The 22,618-nt window shown below is 44.3% G+C and overlaps 1 long non-coding RNA gene across 3 annotated transcripts in view; it reads left to right on the top strand.

Annotated features, from left to right (window-relative positions):
- LOC119875952 overlaps positions 1 to 16,533 on the top strand; it is a 53,477-nt gene extending 36,944 nt beyond the window's left edge. For 2 of the 3 annotated variants that reach the window (XR_005353318.1, XR_005353319.1), the window contains 2 exons: positions 10,684 to 10,750; positions 16,474 to 16,528. This is a non-coding gene — a long non-coding RNA (uncharacterized LOC119875952). Of the gene's footprint in view, positions 1 to 10,683; positions 10,751 to 16,473 lie in introns of all 3 variants that reach the window. The other variant, XR_005353320.1, reaches the window with a different exon arrangement.
- The last annotated feature ends 6,085 nt before the right edge of the window (positions 16,534 to 22,618 follow it).

Below are 22,618 nucleotides of genomic sequence, written 5' to 3' on the forward strand. Positions count from 1 at the left end.
TGCTTATGGAATACATAATATTTGGACGGCATTTTATTAATTAGCATTTCCTCCTGCTTGCCTGGGATGATGATTCGTGGGTTCTAAATGAATGTGAGTGCAGATGACAAAGAGCTGCCTCAGTGTCCCAGTTACCATGCCAACTATCTTATATTCACTTTCTGATGACATTCTTGATTGATTCTTTAGGGAACTCTGGTTACCACACAAGCTTAAGGCAGTCTTTTTTCTTGCTATCTTGACAACAACATTTCTCTTCTCTCCAAGGGCAATGCAAACTCATCTTCATGGTGGGTATTAGTTCAACCTGAGATTGTAACTTTTGTTATTGGATACTTATCAAAATTAAACAAATGATGTCATTTTTACACTGATCAAGATTGCTCTCTGGTATTGGGGCTTTGCCTCAAGGGAGCAATCAGAGCTGCGATTGTCCGCGTGGTCCGCTAGATGGAGCAACTGGAGAAAGCATTTGCATTCAGCTCTCGAAATGACTGAAGAAATAAATAATGGGGCTCTTGATGGGTCTGTGGATAAAGTAATGACTGTTTGCCTTCTTTGACAACTTTGGTAGAGATCTTGGGAGTAAAATGTCTGCCTGACAGCTTCTTATCTGTCCAGCACAAAATTAATTACATTTCTAGTTAAGCATATTAGGAGGAAATAGACTTCTGATTCAAATTTAGGCATGAATTTTATTTTATTTATTTCACTTTATTTTATTTACTTTTTAATTAGAGTAGTTCCTACTTTTCTGAAGGCAAAAGAGAAGTTAAAGAAAATGAAAGAATAATTCTTTGTTGTCTTCACTTGTATATATGAATGCAACCTTCCCCATGAGGTCTCTATCCTACTTGGCTTTAAGCTTAAGGTAGTAAAAACTTTTCATGCAAGATATTATCTCCCTGGTAATAGAGGCAATGAGCAGCCTGGGTATATTTGTGATGCTCAATACATATTCAATGTATAGCACTTATCTCCCATTAAACAAGCATTTTTATTGATGGATAATGATTGGGCCATCTAGCCAGTGGCATACAATTGCTGAAAGACAAAGCAGGGGAATCTCTGGATCCCAGTGAAGCAAACACGCCCTGAGATTAGACCATGGACCGCTCTCCATGTGCCCGGCTCTCATTCCCTACTCTAACCTACAAAAATGTTTCATTTTGATTGAGATGACTGCTGCTTAGAGCTTGTCCAGTCTAAGCTTTGATTCAGGTATTTAGCCAGTTGCTATTGGTTAGGGCATGTTTGTCAACCTTCTCGATGCTTTTATTTAACGTTTTACTGATACAGACCCTTTTATTGGCCAGAAGAGGCACCTCTTCAATAGTGAGCTTGGCCACTATCATGGGTAGATGTGAGGAAGTATGAACTCTTTGCAGAGCAACTAGTCACCTGCAAGCACTCAAAAAGCACTTATCCTTTGACCCAGCAATTCCAGGGCTAAGGATTTAACCTACCTGCATCCTTGCACAGAAGTCAAAGGCACATGAGAAGATTTTTTTATTACAACATCACTTGTAAGAACAAAAGTCTAGAAGCAACCTAACCTAAATGTCTACCACCAACAGATTGATTAAATGAATGAGGGTGTATGCATTCAAGGGAATGAATGCAGTGCTGTTACTCAGACAGATGGATTACAATGACTTATATTTGCCGAAACACCATCCATATACTGATATATCTCTCAACAACATTCAAGAACTAAGAAGTGAAAAAAAAATGCGGAATGGCATTGATGACATGTTACCATTTATATAAAAAGTAAGGCTCCATTAATTGTGTAGATACATGTTTGTGTGTGTGCTTCGATGGCATAGAAAAGTCTGGAAAAAAATGAACACGAAAGTACAGCTGTTCCCCTCAGGAAATGGAGCCAGAGGGAAGCAGTGGCGTGCATCTTTACTTTCCGTGTGTTGTTCCTCTATATTGTTCGTCTTCTATTCATATCATATAATTTGTATCCTGTAAGTGCATTATTTGTAACAAAGTGGGCACTCGGCTGGGTTATTCCCTAAATGCAGCAGCAGTGTCTGGAGCATCCCCGCATGGTTTAGGGGGTTGCATACATGACCACTGCCTCCCCGGACCTGACTGGAGCCCCGATCAGGGCTGACTCTAGCCTGCCAATCCTGAGGAGCAGAGGAAGGCTTAGCCTCTCTGTGCTCTGAGGCCCAGGCCCTGCCTCGCCTCCAGGTATGAGCTTGTGTACCCGCCTTTCCCTCTGCCCCACCTTGGCCTCTGTGCAGGATGACAGCTGCTACCTCGCCACGGGACAGAAGCCTAATGGGCCCCGGGAAGTAGCTTTCCAGCTCTCTAAGGCTCACTCCTTGGAACAGGCTGAGGGAGCGACATGATGGATGCCTCGTCCGCCACCTCCCCAGGAGGATGCATCACTAACCTCATCGCTTATTGACTCAAGGCCCTGCTGCAATATGGTGCGAGGGACATGGGGATTTGCTGACTCTTCCAAGGTTACAGGGATTGTCACTGAAATGCATGTGATGCTCTGAGCTGCCTTCCGACTTTCCAAGTCAAGTTTGTGCTACTCCTTCTTTACATTTAACGCTGAGTTAAGACTCTGGAAAGTTATGGCTTTGCAAACCTAGAGTTCTCAATGCCAGGAGGGCACAGTGCTGGGCAACATGAATGTTCTAATTAGACCATTAGCTCCATAATGACCACATTAAGAAAGAGGGGAGGGGGGCAGATCCACACTGAGTTCCAACTGTATGGCAATTGCTGCAAGCAGTTTTTAGAATTACTTCTGCCCTATTTTTTTTTTTCCCCCAAACCTGCAGCACAGACGCAGTGCCTGTCAGAGGTGTTCTGGGCCATGTGAGCAATTTACAGCCAGCAGGTTCGAGCTGGGGACTCTGAGACAGGCCGTGTCAGCTGATGGGCAGTCTTGGCTGGCACAGGCTGGAGAGGGCCTGATTCTAGTTGGTGTGGTAACAGGAGCCTGTCTTTCCCTGGGGGGGATGGGGGGATGCTGCTCACCAGACCAGTCGAGGAGTAGAGACCACATGTCACCTGACAGCCAGAGCTACCGTGATGCCCTTTTATGGAGTGGCCAAAGCCAGAGAATCCCAGCCTTATCAAGGATAGCCCTTTTAATGACTTCTAAGTCAAGGCTAGCAAGTCGGCTACAACCTTGACTGTTTTTCCATGTAAGATGCACAGAATCAGCCATTCAGCATATTTTCTCCTTTAGGCACATTTCTTGATTTTTCCTTCATTAAACGAATAAGCCAAGCTACCTGTCTTTCCATAATGTATTTTCCCTTTCCCCCCACCCCGCTGTGACTCTATTAAGACTAGCTGTTTTAGCCAACCTACGCTGCCTGGCACCTGGCTCTCCCAGGGGTGAGGAAGGGGCACAGGGCTGCAGTGGGGCTGGGCTGGGCCAATCTCCACGGTGTCCTCGATGTCTGACAATATTTAGATTAAATGAGCTGTGGAGAATGTGCCAGAGGGAGACTGGATTGCTTGTAGAGTGTCAGGGCGGGACTAGTTTGAGTTCAGTAACTGCAGGATTCCTTAACAAATTCTGGGATTTTATGGCGAGGAGGCTGATTATTTCAAATGTTTGTATAGCAATCTCCTGAAACAGAAGTTGGTTAAATAAACATCAGCCTTCACTGGCTTTCACCGTGGACTTGGGAGCCTGTCTTCAAATAAGCCCCTTTATGTTCCCTGGTCACAAGAGGTCTTGTGGATGGGCCCATTGCTTTTCATCTCCTGACTTCTTCCAGATGTCACATCATCACATGGAGTAGTCATCTTATCCCTGCCCTATGCCTTTGATTCTCAGATGGAGATCCCTAGGCTTTCCTTGCAAAGCTATGAGGGAATCAAGCGAACAATCATAAGCCCCAAGTTCCCGTGTCTTAGGAGGTCAAAGGAAGAAGAGCCTTGATGTTCTCTGCACATCCTTCCACAGCAAACTGTTCACTCTGCTGCAACAGAGGGCACTTCTCAGACACGCTTCAAGGCCTATTCTATGAAATGTCATGGGAACCATCTCATTTTCTTGTGGCACCCAGTTTCCTTTCTCTTTCTCAGCTTATCCTGAGTGACCTTAGGTTCTCTGTTGCTCTGTCACCTGCTTGCCTCCCATAGGGGCATGTGGCCAGACTGCCCGAGTCTGACTTTTTTGCAGTTAGGTTGTGTTTTATGGAGCCAGAGTATGAAGACCAGGAATAAGAGATAAACATCTCCCTCACCTGCTTCCTACATCAGGGGTAACCCACTTACCCTGACTATCGTAAGATCCTCCAGCTAAGAGAGACACGGGGACATTAGGTGACTCCACTAGGTTCGCTCCATTTACTGCTCCACAGGATGCACTTAATTTACCCTGCACATGTAATATTTCCCTTCTTGTTTTGTGACACATGTTACTCTTGGAAGTGGCCGAAATACTTAAGTAGCGTACCAACTCTTTCAGTACATGTTATCTTTTATTGGGAGAGTCATCCAGTTAGACTAAGTGACCTCTAAGTTGGGTTGCCAGGTATAGCGCAGAAAAAATACAGAACTTCCAGTTAAATTTAAATTTTAGATAAGCAACAAACAGCATGTTTTGCCCCTTAAAATTTTAAGTTTATCTAGCAATCCTACCTCTACAGCTAATACCCAAACAGACTCTATGAAACGCTTTGTCTAAGAATATCTTGACAATAAGGATTCTTTTCTCTCTGCTTCATCCTCTGTCAGGTTAACCATCATAATTTTTCTCAAGATCTTTGCTAAGAAGGCTCATCTCTACTCTTCATTTTGAATTATCGAGGAAGAAACTCTCTACCTTCGTGAAATTCTTGTGATTTTCACTCATTCCTATCCAGTTAACGTTTTTGACTGCATTCAATATATTCTCGAAATATGTACAATAAATTACCAGGGCAAATGAGAAGGGCAGATACATCTGTATTTTCAAACCCCTTCCAAGGAATTTAAGAGCAACGTTCTCTGGTTTCCCCCATTTGGTATAATCACAGTCATGTCTTTGCCTCTGCAGCTTACTTGCAGTAAATGTCTTTTGTGATTAATTAAACTGATTCAGTTCCACTTCAGCATTTAAATAATCACAGCTGTTGTTTATTGCTTCACATCCTAAAAGCAATAGAAGTGCTTGTTTAAATAGCCCTTTATGCCCAAATACCCAGAAGTGTAGGATGCTTGTAGATAGCAGAGGGGCATGGTTGTTTTCCTGGCAAATGGACCCTTTTCTGTAATAGCGACAAAACATCTATACTTACCAAAAGAACTTCAATCCTCTTATCAGGATCTGGGAAATGAGTTCTTTTCCTTCCCTTCCCTTCCCTTCCCTTCCCTTCTCTTCCCTTCCCTTCCCTTCCCTTCTTTCTTTCTTTTCTGGCCAAGGTGGCTACTCTTTTGTAATGGAAACAGGAGGAAATGTGAAAGCAAGGGGAGATAGGATGGATCTAAAGCTCTCATGGCTATTATATGAATTGCAAATTATACTCTGAAGGCTGATGTGCTATGGCCCTAGGATTCTGAACATAAATCAGAATGTCTGGAACCCCAATATGATGCTGTTCATACTCACATCTTCACCTCACAGTGTGTATTTTTTCTTTCCCTCTGCTCTTGTGTTTTCCTTCTTTTATGTGTAGTATTTTGCATATAATAAGTTCTGACTCCTTTCTGGCTTGTTTTTGCACATTCTCAGGTTGTAAAAACACCGATTAAAAGACTCACTTGAAGGCCAGGGGAGGCCAATGTATTAGCCTTCAAGAATCCTCATCCGTAGTCAACAAATGGTGTTGGGAACACTGGATATTCACATGCAAAAGAATGAAATTCTTTTTCCCCTTCTTTTACACCATATGCAAAAATCAACTCAGTATGGATTGAAGCTTTAAAGGTAAAACAGGAATCTATAAAACTCTTCAAGTAAAACTAGGGAAAAGCTTCATGACTTTGGTCTAGGCAATGATTAAGTTTCCTGAATATATCATCAAAAACACAGGCAACAAAAGCAAAAATAGGCATATGGGACTGCATCAAACTAAAAATCTGCACAGCAAAGGAAACAGCAGAGTGAAAAAGCCATTTATGGAATGGGAGATTTTTTATAAACTGTATGTGTCTGATAACAGGTGAATATCCAACAATTCAACAGCAAAAAGAACCTGATTTAAAAATGGGCAAAGGACTTGAATTGACATTTCTCCAAAGAAGATATATAAGTGGCCAACACATATATGAAACAATGGTCCTGTATCATCAGGAAAATTGTCAGGAAATGCAAACCAACATCACAATGAGAGATGATTTCATGCAAATTAGGATGGCTATCATTAAAAAAAAAACAGCAAAAGATAACAAGTGTTAGAATGTAGAGAAGTTAAAACCCTTGTGCACTGATGGGGAATGTAAAATAGTGAAGCCACTGTAGAAAACAGATGTGGAGGTTCCTCAAAAATTAAAATAGAGCTACCATATCATACAGCAGTTCCATATCTGGTTATTTGAAAGAATTGACATCAGGACCTTGAAGAGATATTAGCACTCTCATGTTTGCAGCTCTGCTCTCTATAGCTGAGATACGGGGACAACTCAAATATCCATGGACAGAATGAATGAAGAGAATGTGGTACATCCATGCAAAGGGGATTAAAAAACGGAAATCCTGCTGTTTGTAGCAACAAAGATGAACCTGGAGGATATTGTGCTAAGAGAAATAAACCAGACACAGAAGCACAAGTAACAGCCCAATCCCTCTTACGTGAGGGATCTGAGGGATCGAAAGTAGTCAGACTCACTGAAACAGGAGGGTAGGTTGGTAGATATGGGGCCTGGGCGAGGGAACTGGAAGTCACTGCCAGCAGGTAGAAAGTGCTAGTGATGCCTGATGAATAAGCCCTGGAGCTCCACCTGCTTGTAGCTAACAAAGCTGTAGAGCACACTTAAGAATTTGTTCAGAGAGTAGATCTTCTGTTAAGTGTTCTGCACACACACATGCACAGAATTCTTCTCTGGAGTCATTGTATACAGCATGCTACCTTCTCTTGGGCCTTACCTACAAAGATCAAAGGAGGCTTTTAGCTAGTGGATGTTATAATTTGAGATTTTCTAAGATTTAACAATCCACCGACACAGATAAAGTCAAATGATGCAATTTCACCAGCCCCTCTCCTCCAGGCTCATTAGAACCTTAGTAACTTGGACCCCTGGAAAATTCTCTCTTCCCCCTTCTCTCCCTGCTCACAGCAAAAGCATTTTGGTCTCAAAAGTCAATCTTGTTTGTGGTTCTTGGCCCTGAGAGTGCTGACTCAGTCTCATAGTTCACAAGAGCCTGATGTATCAAATCCTATTGCCCTAATTAATTTATAATGAAGACTGTAATTGCCGTAAGGACAAGAAAATCACATTCTCTCTAGTGCATTCTCCTGAAGCTGAGTCACATGGAGGCCAAATTATATTTAGACAGTGAGCATGGTGAGCATGGAATTGAGAGCAAGGGGAGTCAGTCACATGACTCAAATTTTCATGGCACATGAGGGTAACCTGCTGTATCTAGGTCCACGAATAGATTCCTTCTGCTATGAGACTTGGATGGTACAAAAAAACTATTACTATCTTTTTTGCCTCTTTGATTTTCTTATATCTAATTTTCTATACTCCTAGCTCAGACATGGCTTGTGCCTCACATCCTCTCTGCTTGCTTATCTTCTATTCCATTCATATTGCTGGAAATGACTCCACACAATGTAACCTAATGAAATTTCACATGGATTCATGACATACTCTTTCTGCTCCATGGCTTCTCTGAGGCGAGGTGTGGGGCACAGATGTAAACCTGGCAGTGTGAGGGGTTCGCACCTGGACTCAGGTGCAAACCCAACAGTATAGGGGTTCACACCTATTGGGTCACAACTGACAAATGAAGTCTGAGCTGGTGGATAAGCTTTCCTTTTTTCTGAACAGTCCTGATGCACTTTCCACATCATTTCTCAGGGGGTCTCAGCGGAATTGAGCTCATGTCCACGATGGTGAACAGCTCAAAAACACTGCTGTGTGTTAGTTTTCTTTCCCTGTTCTGTGCTTCTCAGCCCCCACTTCTGTTTCTGATATCATGTGTCTCCAAGTAGTACCTGCACTGAGGTATGTCTCTGGGTATGCTTTCTGGAAAAGACCAGGGGAAAGTGGTGGTAGGGATGGTGTTCTAGAACTGGATCACATGTATCACAATGATTAAGGCTGCGCTGACAAGGAATTGGGATAAATTGCAGGTAAGAGACGATGACAGGCATGAGAGCATTTGCCTTGCTTTGTGATTTAGCATCCTTCCACAGACACTGGGGCAGGTCCCGCGGTGCTGCTAAGTATGCCCTTGAAGCTGAGACACATCACGCACTACAGACATGACCTAGAGATCTCCAAATGCCTTGGTGTAGTCTTGAGAAGGGAGCAGAAGGGAGGCTCAGGGTGGAAAAGATGTAGGGATGTGTTGATTATGTGAGAGCAGAAAATCTATCATCAGAATTATGTTCCTTGAATGGGCTCAGAGGACACACCTTTCAATAAAGTAGTATGGGAACCCAAGCAAGACGGACAAACACTGGTGCCTTTAAGAATCCTGGAAAACCTCAAGAAGACACAAATGCATGAGGCAGGAGATGGACCCCATGCGGAGTCAGTGGCCTGCCACATCGAGGAAATTTTAGGGGCCCATTGTCTGGGGGGATATCGCCTTATCCTCTTTCAGGTAAATGACAGTGGCAAGTGATTGCATTCACCTTCCCTGCTATTAAGAAGGAGGCATCTTGCTGGGTAAGACTCTCTGGCATTTGGAAGCAGAGTCTTGTTTCAACCCATTTATCAGGTGACTCAAATGTTTGCAGTTTTGAAACTTTCCCAGAACAAAACTGAGGTTTGCAGCAGGTCCAGCTGCAGTGCAAACAGCTCTGTTGATCATAGTGTATGACTCAGCAAGTCTGATGGTTCAAGAGGTATCCATGGTAGATGGAGGTGCTGGGTAGAGGTCTGGGAATCCCCAAACGGAAGAGTCAGTGCAGACCCCTCAAGATCTGGAGCAAGAGCACATCTGCAGCAGGGAGTTACTCCCCACTTTGAAAGGCATCACGTTGCTGGCCTGAAAGCATGGCTGGAAGCGTCTGTGGGGGCCTGGGTATTGTCAGATCTGTCAAGCCACTGGGCCAGGCAGGTGTAGGATCACATCCTACATTGAAGATCACTCCCAAGCAGGTCTAGAGGCCCAGTTACATGAACACATTCGTGCACTTGTGTGTCTCTGTTGCAGAGACACCTCAGCTCACAGCTGTGGCTAAGAAACCCTTGGGCCCAGTTCCCAGATAGTGGGCTTGATACTGGGGAGCTAGAAGAGAATGGGCCACACTGGGGCCTGAGTCAGGGGCAGTGTGGGGCACTCAGTCATCCCCTTTGGATGAAGTGAATATGCTCCAGGTACTAGTGTGTTTGCAGATTTCTAGCCCATGTCAGGCTTGGCTATTGGTGAAGGACCCGAAGGATGAGGACAGGTGGCACACCAGGGAAGGAAGAGAATGTCAGTGGTCTCATAGCAGTAGAAACATATGTAAGCACCTTGTGAAATGCTGATGGTGCCCAAGAACACAGCACTGAGGACACGACATCTGTCCTAAAGGGGGCCTGCTCCATGGGTGTCAGCCAGCCTCTGTCCTTGGTTCCAATGTTTTAGAGTGGGCTATGAATGGAGCGTCCAGGGCATTGGGCATGATGGCCAGACACAAGCTGTCAGCATGGCTCCCACACCACGGCAGGTTTAGACACCACCACCACTGCTGTCTGGTGGCCTCTGTTCGGGGCCAGCCACTTGGCGGCAGATGGTACACTGTGGGCCAGCTTTGCCCTAGTTGGGATAACCGTGGGTTGCTTACTCTGCCAGGAGATTGGATGAGAGGGTCCCAGGGATGGGGGGGAAAGTCCAGTTCTATGGAGAGGCTTTGGGATCACAGTTGGCTCAAGGGGGGCTGTGAACAGTAGGCCTGTGGGGTTACTACAGTCACTGCTCTGGCTGGATCTCTTTGTCCAGCCACAGTTACAAAGATGTCACAGAGGCGGTGCTGAAGTGGCTAACTTTACTGTGTGCCTCCCAGCACCCCCGTGGGCCAGGGTGCTACCATCATGGCCATCTACTGAGGCAAAGAGCAGTTAGGCAACTTGCCCACATTTACACAGCTGGCTACAAAGAAGCTGGGATTGGAACCCCACCTCAGCCTCCTGGCCTGGACTCTCAACTGCCTGATGGCGTTGGTTCATTCTGTGAGGCGTGTGAGGTTCCCGGAGCCCGGCTGTTGGAATCCCACTGCTCCCGGTCTAGACCCTGGGTTCTTGCCAGGACCACCCCACACTCTCTCCATGTACTCTTCAGAACCCAGATCCAGTTAAACTTGTAGATCACTGGGCATACTATACTGGTTTCTCATTCCTGTTATTGGCAGGCACAGGTTGGTGAACCTGAGAGCCATGAACAGATATTTTTAGGTGAGATTCTATCTTTCAGACCTTTCACTAATTAATATTGGCCTTTCAGTTAGCCCAACTCAGCAAGGGTTTGTACATATTGATTTGTGCTTATTTTTGGTTTTCTCCTGTGAGTATTCTCATGTGTTCTCTTTTTCATTTGTTTATTGTGTCCCCAAGGACATCTCAAGTTCAGAAAAACTTAATTTGATGGAATTCTTCCTTCTGTATTAGTGGTGACTTTCTTGTAAGTATCAGCTACTTTTTGATCTGTTTGGAATCTCTCCTCCCTCTGGGCCCAGTGCCCGGTAAACTACTCCAAGTAAACACTTGGGAGGTGCTGGTGGCCCACAGCAGTCATGCCCAACCCTGCCTCCGCTTCCAGACCCGCGTTACTCCTTTGTTACTCATCTGAACCTTTCTTCACCTGCCTTCTTTTAAAAAGGAGCTATCTTAAGAGAAAGATAGCGATTGGCATCTATTTCCTGTTGATAAAAGGACTGTCATGTACATGCTTTCTCTTCTGTTTTGGAAATAAAGACAGAATGACTTTTTCATGCTCCACCCCCGGCCTGACAAATGGAGATATTGCTTGGAAGAACTTCCAGGGATAAGCTGCTTGAGGGCTGAGCTGAGCCCCCTGTTTTCATGCCCCTGCATTCAGCATGCAGCATGGGGCCGGGAGGCAGAGAAACAGAGTGGGAAAGAGACAGAGACAGACACATAGAAGGGAGAGAGATAGCAACAGAGAGATCGGAAAGAGAGACAGAGACACGGAGGGGGAGAGAGACAGAGACAAACACAGAGCAAGGAGAGAGACACAGAGACAGACAAAAATAGAGAGATGGGAAAGAAAGACAGAGACAGAGGGGGGGAGAGAGAGAGAGACAGAAGGGGGCAGAGACAGAGACACAGAGAAGGGAGAAAGACACAGAGACAGAGAGTCAGTAACAGAGAGATAGAGGGAGAGAGAGACAGAGACACAGGGAAGTACCATGTCTCAGGCCAGGGTGACAGCTGGGTCAGAGACAGGAATTACGGAGGACAGAGGTAAAGTAATGGACAAAACGGTGGGTGACAAGTACATGCACTAAATTCACCTAAGTGATGACTGAGTTAACCACTGCTTCATAACCCTATAATTTATGAGTTTTGAGAAAAATGCAAATGACACTGTATTAGTTTGCTGGAGCTGCCATGACAAATGATCAGAAACTGGGTGGCTTAAGACAACAGAAATTTATTCTCTCACAGTTCTGGAGGCTGAAATCTGAAATCAAGTGTCAGGCAGGTTGCTTCTTCCTTCCGGAGAATCCTTTCTATGCCTCTCTTAGCTTCTGGGGGTTGCTGGCCACCCTGGCATTCTCTTTCCTACAGACCCAACACTCCAGTCTGTCTCGGCCTTCACCAGGTCTTTTCTTTGTGTGTCTCTGCACCTGAACTTCTCCCCTTATCAGGAAAATCACTGGATTGGGGCCCACCCTAAGCTCCTGCAATCTCACTGTAACTTGATCACATCTACAAAGATCCCATTTTCTTTCTTTTAAAAAAAGATTTTATTTATCTATTCATGAGAGACACAGAAAGAGAGAGGGGCAGAGACACAGGCAGAGGGAGAATCAGGCTCAATGCTGGGAGCCCGATGTGGGACTCGATCCCAGGACTCCAGGATCACGCCCTGGGCCGAAAGCAGGCACTAAACTGCTGAGCCACCCAGGGATCCCAGATCCCATTTTCATATAAGATCACATTCAGAGAGTCCACGGGGATTGAACTTGGACACATCCTCGTAGGAGGCACAACTCAACCCACTACAGATGCTTATGACGAAAGGTATCTATTGGAAATAAAATAATAAAATGGTAGTTTTTAAATGTGTCCCTTTCGTCCCATGGGAAAAGAAATAAAAGATGTACAATGAGTCACATCAAAAGAAAGCTCTTGTCTGGGATCTAACTGACCCTTATTCTGTCCTCTTTATTCCTGATGAGCCCAGTCTCCAAACTGAGGCCCTCCTGGGGAAATAAAGTGCTTTGCTGTGACAGTGGGAGTCATTCAGTGGGATTCCTGGGGCTGTCCTGTCCCTCCCACTCCCTCACATGGGTCCCAGGAGGTGGACTCAGCCTTGGGCCTGGAGGCTTTCCCACCACCGTGGTTGTGCCATTCCTTCATGGCCACACTGTGTGCACATTTGCTCAGTCCTCTTCTTACCATCATTGATCCCTTAGCCATTGGAGAGAAATCTCCCCCACTGCGCAGAAAGACCTCAGACATCCCCAATGATGTTGACAGTCTGCATGATTCCCCATCCTCCGCTTGCTCCAGGGAAGACCCCCCCAGCCTTCCAACTTCTCTCTGGAAGGACTTGAGCTGCACATCTGGTGACTTGACTGTCCCAGCTGCTGTCTCTGTCTCTGGGGGCTCTCAGACAGGCATTCATGATCCCCCAGGATTTACTGAAATAAAGGGCCAATTCTGAATGGCCCAGGGAGTCTTCCTGCAGCTCCTTCCTCCAGGGCCCACCCCAGCTGCCCCCTGAGTTAGCTTTTGTGTTCCTACAGAGGAGCCTGGCACTTCCAGTTGAAGTGCCAACTATGAGCTTGGGGCAAATTCCCCAGAACTGTGTGAGGAGCTAGTGTGTGAGGGGCAGGTATGCGAGACACACTCAGACCCAGGCCTTCCTAACAATGAGTCGCTGTTCCCAAGTGGGGCTGCATCTTCTGTCTTGCCCTTCACTACTGTCCTTGCCAGGCCACCCTCCTCCTTGGGTTCTAATTCTGATGCTCAGAGCCCTAGTTTTGAATCTAGAGCTCCCCATTCTGTTTCTTACAGCTTTCTACTGAAAGTAGCATCCATGGAAATCTTCCCTCTAATCCAAAGGGAACATTGTCGACCAGACCAGACCTCTATCATGACTTTTGCCACTCTTCCAGTGAACACTAAATGTGAAGCCATGTCATACATTATCTTGGATACAGAAAACCCAGATAACCTTCATTGCAATAGGTCTTGTGCAAGTTGGAACAGGGCTGTGAATTGACGGCAGACACATTTCCAATGTCTTCCCTACCATCTTTTACCTTTGCCAATTTTTAATCTTATGTTAGTTATTCAGGAAAGGACTATTTCCAAGAAACTCTGACAATATCCTGAGGAAGAATGACTGAATCAGTTTCTCATAATCAGAAAAATTCTGAGGAAGGGAGCAGCCCATGGATAGGATGCAACAAAAGCACAATTTTCTGAGTGGCTGTGCCTGGGTTTGAGGAAAGCACAACTTTTACAATGCATATCATGATTTTAAAAAATAGGATGGGAAAGATAGGCTTTTGAGTCTTGACTGAAAATAGCTTTCTTTTGAGGATTACTGTGGTTCGTGGTCTCTGGGATCTCTTCCCCTTGTGGGTATCTTGCCCAGCTTGGGCACATTTGACCACTAGTGTCCAATGAACAACAGATAAATGCCACTCTGGATTAATCTTTGATGCATCTGTCCAAAGTAAACAATTAACCTCGGGCTGCTTCACAGTGTTGCCAAATTTGCTGCTTTTAGGAGATTTGAAATAGCTGCTTGAGCCAGGAGGGATTCTTAGAAGTGCTTCAACTCTTAGACAGAAATACTTAGGGTCCCTAATGCCAACCTCTAGAAAATTCTGAAGATCAAAAATAATGGCAAATGTGGCCTGAGCTGATTTCTCAAACTCATCCCTGATGACATGGGTAACCCTCTGAACAGGTGTGGGAGCACAGAAGAAATCCTTGGCCCAATAGAGCCCACTCTTGGCTTCTTTTCTCCAATCATACCCATCCTGTGCATTTGGAGATTATTTCACTAGAGCAAAATGTCAGAATATGAACATCCTTTTTCTTTTCCATGTGCTGTGATATGATCTTTTGTTTCTTTGCTGAATTAAATTGCGAGGTCCGAGTGTGTCCATGGAAAGCCTGCTCTCCTACAAGGTAGGCTCTCACATGTCTAAAGGTAGACAAGTAAGTGTGGAAGAAAGAGTTGTGCAGAATGAGGGCCCTGCTGATGTGCATAATCTCCCACAGGACTAGGAGATAGGCATGCTGGAAAGTCCAAGGAGACCTTTTATTCTTTTTTTTTTTAATTATTTTTTTTTGGTGTTCAATTTACTAACATACAGAATAACCCCCAGTGCCCGTCACACATTCACTCCCACCCCCCGCCCTCCTCCCCTTCTACCACCCCTAGTTCGTTTCCCAGAGTTAGCAGTCTTTACGTTCTGTCTCCCTTTCTGATATTTCCCACACATTTCTTCTCCCTTCCCTTATATTCCCTTTCACTATTATTTATATTAACCAAATGAATGAGAACATATAATGTTTGTCCTTCTCCGATTGACTTACTTCACTCAGCATAATACCCTCCAGTTCCATCCACGTTGAAGCAAATGGTGGGTATTTGTCATTTCTAATGGCTGAGTAATATCCCATTGTATACATAAACCACATCTTCTTTATCCATTCATCTTTCGATGGACACCGAGGCTCCTTCCACAGTTTGGCTATTGTGGCCATTGCTGCTATAAACATCGGGGTGCAGGTGTCCCGGCGTTTCACTGCATCTGTATCTTTGGGGTAAATCCCCAACAGTGCAATTGCTGGGGCATAGGGCAGGTCTATTTTTAACTCTTTGAGGAACCTCCACACAGTTTTCCAGAGTGGCTGCACCAGTTCACATTCCCACCAACAGTGTAAGAGGGTTCCCTTTTCTCCGCATCCTCTCCAACATTTGTTGTTTCCTGCCTTGTTAATTTGCCCCATTCTTACTGGTGTGAGGTGGTATCTCATTGTGGTTTTGATTTGTATTTCCCTGATGGCAAGTGATGCACAGCATTTTCTCATATGCATGTTGGCCATGTCTATGTCTTCCTCTGTGAGATTTCTGTTCATGTCTTTTGCCCATTTCATGATTGGATTGTTTGTTTCTTTGCTGTTGAGTTGAATAAGTTCTTTATAGATCTTGGAAACTAGCCCTTTATCTGATACGTCATTTGCAAATATCTTCTCCCATTCTGTAGGTTGTCTTTGAGTTTTGTTGACTGTATCCTTTGCTGTGCAAAAGCTTCTTATCTTGATGAAGTCCCAATAGTTCATTTTTGCTTTTGTTTCTTTTGCCTTCGTGGATGTATCTTGCAAGAAGTTACTGTGGCCGAGTTCAAAAAGGGTGTTGCCTGTGTTCTTCCCTAGGATTTTGACGGAATCTTGCCTCACATTTAGATCTTTCATCCTTTTTGAGTTTATCTTTGTGTATGATGCAAGGGAGTGGTCTAGTTTCATTCTTCTGCATGTGGATGTCCAATTTTCCCAGCACCATTTATTGAAGAGACTGTCTTTCTTCCAATGGATAGTCTTTCCTCCTTTATCGAATATTAGTTGACCATAAAGTTCAGGGTCCACCTCTGGGTTCTCTATTCTGTTCCACTGATCTATGTGTCTGTTTTTGTGCCAGTACCACACTGTCCTGATGACCACAGCTTTGTAGTACAACCTGAAATCTGGCATTGTGATGCCCCCAGATATGGTTTTCTTTTTTAAAATTCTCCTGGCTATTCGGGGTCTTTTCTGATTCCACACAAATCTTAAAATAATTTGTTCTAACTCCCTGAAGAAAGTCCATGCTATTTTGATAGGGATTGCATTAAACGTGTATATTGTCCTGGGTAACATTGACATTTTCACAATATTAATTCTGCCAATCCATGAGCATGGAATATTTTTCCATCTCTTTGTGTCTTCCTCAACTGTAGTGAGAGATGAAGAGGGACACTATATTATACTTAAAGGATCTATCCAACAAGAGGACTTAACAATCCTCAATATATATGCCCCGAATGTGGGAGCTGCCAAATATATAAATCAATTATTAACCAAAGTGAAGAAATACTTAGATAATAATACACTTATACTAGGTGACTTCAATCTAGCTCTTTCTATACTCGATAGGTCTTCTAAGCACAACATCTCCAAAGAAATGAGAGCTTTAAAGGATACACTGGACCAGATGGATTTCACAGATATCTACAGAACTTTACATCCAAACTCAACTGAATACACATTCTTCTCAAGTGCACATGGAACTTTCTCCAGAATAGACCACATATTGGGTCACAAATCGGGTCTGAACCGATACCAAAAGATTGGGATTGTCCCCTGCATATTCTCAGACCATAATGCCTTGAAATTAGAACTAAATCACAACAAGAAGTTTGGAAGGACCTCAAACACGTGGAGGTTAAGGACCATCCTGCTAAAAGATGAATGGGTCAACCAGGAAATTAAGGAAGAATTAAAAAGATTCATGGAAACTAATGAGAATGAAGATACAACCATTCAAAATCTTTGGGATGCAGCAAAAGCAGTCCTAAGGGGGAAATACATCGCAATACAAGCATCCATTCAAAAACTGGAAAGAACTCAAATACAAAAGCTAACCTTACACCTATAGGAGCTAGAGAAAAAACAGCAAATAGATCCTACACACAGGAGAAGAAGGGAGTTAATAAAGATTCAAGCAGAACTCAACGAAATCGAGACCAGAAGAACTGTGGAACAGATCAACAGAACCAGGAGTTGGTTCTTTGAAAGAATTAATAAGATAGATAAACCATTAGCCAGCCTTATGAAAAAGAAGGGAGAGAAGACTCAAATTAATAAAATCATGAATGAGAAAGGAGAGATCACTACCAACACCAAGGAAATACAAACGATTTTAAAAACATATTATGAACAGCTATACGCCAATAAATTAGGCAATCTAGGAGAAATGGACGCATTCCTGGGAAGCCACAAACTACCAAAACTGGAACAGGAAGAAATAGAAAATCTAAACAGGCCAATAACCAGGGAGGAAATTGAAGCAGTCATCAAAAACCTCCCAAGACACAAGAGTCCAGGGCCAGATGGCTTCCCAGGGGAATTTTATCAAACGTTTAAAGAAGAAACCATACCTATTCTCCTAAAGCTGTTTGGAAAGATAGAAAGAGATGGAGTACTTCCAAATTCGTTCTATGAGGCCAGCATCACCTTAATTCCAAAACCAGACAAAGACCCCACCAAAAAGGAGAATTACAGACCAATATCCATGTGAACATGGATGCAAAAATTCTCAACAAGATACTGGCCAATAGGATCCAACAGTACATTAAGAAAATTATTCACCATGACCAAGTAGGATTTATCCCTGGGACACAAGGATGGTTCAACACCCGTAAAACAATCAATGTGATTCATCATATCAGCAAGAGAAAAACCAAGAACCATATGATCTTCTCATTAGATGCAGAGAAAGCATTTGACAAAATGCAGCATCCATTCCTGATCAAAACTCTTCAGAGTGTAGGGATAGAGGGAACATTCCTCAACATCTTAAAAGCCATCTACGAAAAGCCCACAGCAAATATCATTCTCAATGGGGAAGCACTGGGAGCCTTTCCCCTAAGATCAGGAACACAACAGGGATGTCCACTCTCACCATTGCTGTTCAACATAGTCCTGGAAGTCCTAGCCTCAGCAATCAGACAACAAAAAGACATTAAAGGCATTCAAATTGGCAAAGAAGAAGTCAAACTCTCCCTCTTTGCCGATGACATGATACTCTACGTAGAAAACCCAAAAGCCTCCACCCCAAGATTGCTAGAACTCATACAGCAATTCGGTAGCGTGGCAGGATACAAAATCAATGCCCAGAAATCAGTGGCATTTCTATACACTAACAATGAGACTGAAGAAAGAGAAATTAAGGAGTCAATCCCATTTACAATTGCACCCAAAAGCATAAGATACCTAGGAATAAACCTAACCAAAGATGTAAAGGATCTATACCCTCAAAACTATAGAACACTTCTGAAAGAAATTGAGGAAGAGACCTTTTATTCTTTGACCATTATGGTTATAGTAATTTTCCAGCATCTGGCATAAACTGGGAGTTAATTTGAAAACATTCTCATCTTTTAATTTTTTCTCACCCACCTTCTGTTCCAAAGGGGTCAAAACCCTGGCATGTCTGGAGAACCAGTACAAGCTGAAGAAAGGCTTCTCGGGGCACAGAGAGAATAAGGGAAGGGTAGGTAGGAGAAAACCAACCAGGAGTGCACAGCCAGCTAGCGTGCAGACTGCAGCCATGGGGAGGGGCAGCATGCAGAGATCACGTCCAGGTGACATCAGGGAAGACTCAATTCAGTGGGAGACATTCAGCGAGCAGTGTGGTGGCTGAGCCTGGCAGTGGGGGTGGAGCACTGCTTCTGGGGTAGAAGGAAAATCTTCCCTCTATTAGAGTGGGTCACTCTGGGAATTCCTGGAATGAAGGGAGGAGGATAAATGGAACTTAGAAGATAAGGGGCTGGAGATGAGCCAGGAAATCAGACCCCAGCTACTGACTAGGGTGGGGGTTCCAGGGACATGTGAAAAAGAGGTTGAAAGATCGAGGTTTACAGACCATGTGCACGGAGGAAAAAGGAGCCTCCAAGCGGCTGCCTTGTATGACACAATTCAGAGCCCCTTCTCATCAGTTCTGAGCATGTCTAGACTGTTAGCTGGTGGGGGCAGGGGCTGTGCTGCCTCCTGAGATACTGTGGGGTCGCGGGGCGAAGACTCACTGCAGAGTTGAGAGCAAACAAGGGGCTGGTGTGAGCCTGGGCACTGAGCCTCACACATCCACTCCTTGCCTTCTAGAAACCTGTCCTAGGCACAGCAGCTGTGTGCCCTGTGTGCCACTCCTGTGCTGGAGGTGGACAGTGGTCATTGGTCAGGGCCGCAGAGCAGAGTGGTTAAGATCACATGTTCTGGAGTCAGGCCTGTGGCTTTGACATCTCCTCCTCTAACAATAGGTGGGCACGTTACCCTACAAAACTAAATCTCCTCATTTGCAGATAATCCCATCTCGAAGGTTTTTCTGAGGAGTGAATGAAATCACTGCATAAAATATTTAGCACAGGACCTGGCATATAATTTGCTCTTAATAAATTGTATCACTGATAATAAAATTTTTATGAAATTATTTACATGTGAACTCATTAATAATAAAATCCTTACTAACATTCTTTGTACTTTCTGCTGCTTAGTGAAGAATTAGCTCTACCCAAAGGGATGTCTGGCGCTCGTCCCTGGTGCCTGGAGGTAACTTCTAACCTGTGGGATTATCAGAGTGATAGGAGGATCTTCATGATTTATGGTGGGCTCCTTGCCCACACCTGATGGCTCATGCTAAGTAGATGATTCAGGGTGGGGGCTGGCCAAACCAGAAAGGCCAGCCATGTGATTTAAGGGAAGGCACTTTGGATAGCCATGTGGGCAATGATTCAATCATGTCTGTCTAATGAAACTCCAGCACAGACTATGGACACCGAACTCATGGGACCCCAGGTGTTAACCCTGTGTGTGCAAACTGCCATAGTTAGATGCCAAGAGGGTGAGGCATCCCTGAGGGCATGGAACTCTCCTAACCCCTATGTGTCTTAGTCCATTTGGGCTGCTATGACAAAAATACCATAAACTGGGTGGCTTATAACAACAGAGTGTTATATATGTGTTAATAAATAAATAAATTTATTTCTTCCAGTCCTGGACTCTGGGAAATCGAAGATCATGGTACTGGCAATTTGGTATCTGGTGAGAGCTTCCTGGACCATAGATGTTTGCCATGTCCTCACACGGTGAAAGGGGTGAGGGAACTCTCTGGGGCCTCTCTAATGAGAGTACTTAACCATTCATGAGGACTCAACCCTCATGACCTTGTCATCTCCCAAAGGCTTCCCTCCTAATACCATCTCACTGGGGGTTACGTGTTCAATGTATGAATTTGAGGGACACAGATGTACAGTCTATTGTAGCGTCTCTTCCTCTGGCAGGCTCTGATTGTTATCCCTTTGCTATAAAAAGCCCCTGTGATTGTGAGTACGGTGTTTTCCGGAAGTCTGTGAGTCATTCTAGGAAATTATCAAACCTGAGAGAGTCCATGGGCATGCCTGAATTTGCAGTTAGCTGGTCTGCAGGGAGGCTGTCGGCAGGGAAGCTGAGCTCCTGTGGTTGGTGGCAGAAGTCTTGGACAGATGTCGCGGCCTGGAAGGCAGTGCCCTTAACTGGACTTTGAGTCCAGGTACCTGCTGGTCTGGAGCACAGCCTCAGAGTCCTGTTAGCACAAGGCTAACAGGCAGCCACTATAGCAGTCAGAATTGCATTTGAGAACTCTTTGCAGCTCTTATCCTCTTCTAGAACTCCTGTGCTTAAAATCCGCCGAGAAATGCCCAGCTCCTACTTAAATTACCTGTTGCAATTATCCACATAGTCTAAAATCACATCATCACATTTCTGTGCAGTTGTGAACTTCCAGTTCCTTCGTGTACTTTATGGATACCCCGTGTTCCTTGTATGTTCCTATGAAGCACACACTGCCTTGTACACACAGGGTGTTCAGCGATGTTGTACTGAGTGCACAACTACAGATTCAACTTCTGTGAGGTGCAAGCCATTGCTGGTTGGTCAGAGGGCCAAGCCATAGACATACAAGGGACAAGGATTCATTCTGTGCCCCCACGCACTAGGTTAACAACCCACCTCGGCCCAGAGAGAACATCCTTTCCTTGTGTCACTCTGGGCTCTGACTCCATCTCTAAAGAAGGAGTCCAAAGTATTCACTGTATCAGAGGGGAGCAGCCCCCAGTGTTTATTTCCAGTCTCCCTGTACTCTCTTAGTTTTGGGTGGTGGGCTGCGAAGTCTTAAGACTAGTGTGCAGCCTTCAGGCTGTCTCCTGTCATGCAGTTGAGGGACCCATATGCTACAGATGGTGAAGCCTCTCGTGTCCTGTGTCCCTGAATATTTGTGGAATGGGAATCTCATCAACACTTTTTGGGCATATAATGTGAATCAGGAATTAATCTTTGTACTACTTTAGTTTTTTGTTTTTTTTTTTATTTTGTTGCCATTTAATCTTGACCATTGGGCTGACTCACAGTCCACGGGAGTATGTGCAACCACACAGCAGCTACTAGCTGTGACTTAAAGGTAGAAGAAAATAGAGATTAGCATTGGTCCTGGGTGATGTGAAACCAATAAGAAAGGGAAGAAGAAGCAAAAATTCATATATTTTGGTTATACTTCTATTATTTTTGCTTGGAAGCTGGAGAAAAGGCTGTTTATAATACCAGTTTTGCAACATATACTTGGGAAGCGAGGTGTTGTATAAAGCAAGGTTTCTCAAACTTGGCTTTATTGATATTTGGGATGGATAATTCTTTGTTCTAGGGGCTACTGTTACCCATTGTCAGAGTAACAACTGTATCCCTGGCTTCTACCACTAGATGACTGTAACATCACTCACCACTCCCTCCGAGTTGTGGCAATCAGGAATGTCTTCAGACATTGCCAGTGGCCCCTGCAGTGCCATATCATCCCCCAGTTGAGAACCACAGGCACAGAAGAAAGAATCCCTGGTTTAGGATTGGCAGGTTGCTCAAGGGTATATCTGCCACTTACTAACTCTGTGATCATGGGTAACTGGGGCCCCGGAAACTCCAGTTTCCTCATCTATGAAACTGAACTAATGACCATTATTCAGAGCGTTCAGAAATTAGTATTACACCATACTTTGTAAACTGTAAAGCACTGTGCATATGTAAATTAAGCTCTTCAAATTGTCATTTATTTTCCGGGTTGTGCACAAAAAATATTTTCAACCTAGGAATGTGTATCATACTGATTTTCTTATCATTGTAATTGGGGGGTGCGTCATAGATCATCTGGGTTGTCAAGTTGGTGTTGGGTACTTTCCTTCTCAGCTTTCACCTCCTCCCTTTTGATGCCTATGCCCATTTTCATGTTTCTCCCCACCTGCTGTCTCCTGTCTTTGGTACCCATGAAGGATTTCTTCCCTTCACCCATCTGTTTCTCTGTGATCTGAGCCTTTCTTGCTCCATCTAGAAGAACTTTTACCCTCACTACAAAAGCATCAAACGTCATTCCTTTCAGCTTTTGCTCTCAGCCACGGCAAATGCTAGAAAAGAATGTGATAAACAGGTTGAAAGCTAAGATGGCTTACTGCTGGTGTACTGATGACCTCATACTTCTCCTGAGAGTCATCTCTCAACAGTTTTA

This window comes from Canis lupus, chromosome 1, assembly GCF_011100685.1.
Source record: "Canis lupus familiaris isolate Mischka breed German Shepherd chromosome 1, alternate assembly UU_Cfam_GSD_1.0, whole genome shotgun sequence".
NCBI classification, from domain to species: domain Eukaryota; kingdom Metazoa; phylum Chordata; class Mammalia; order Carnivora; family Canidae; genus Canis; species Canis lupus.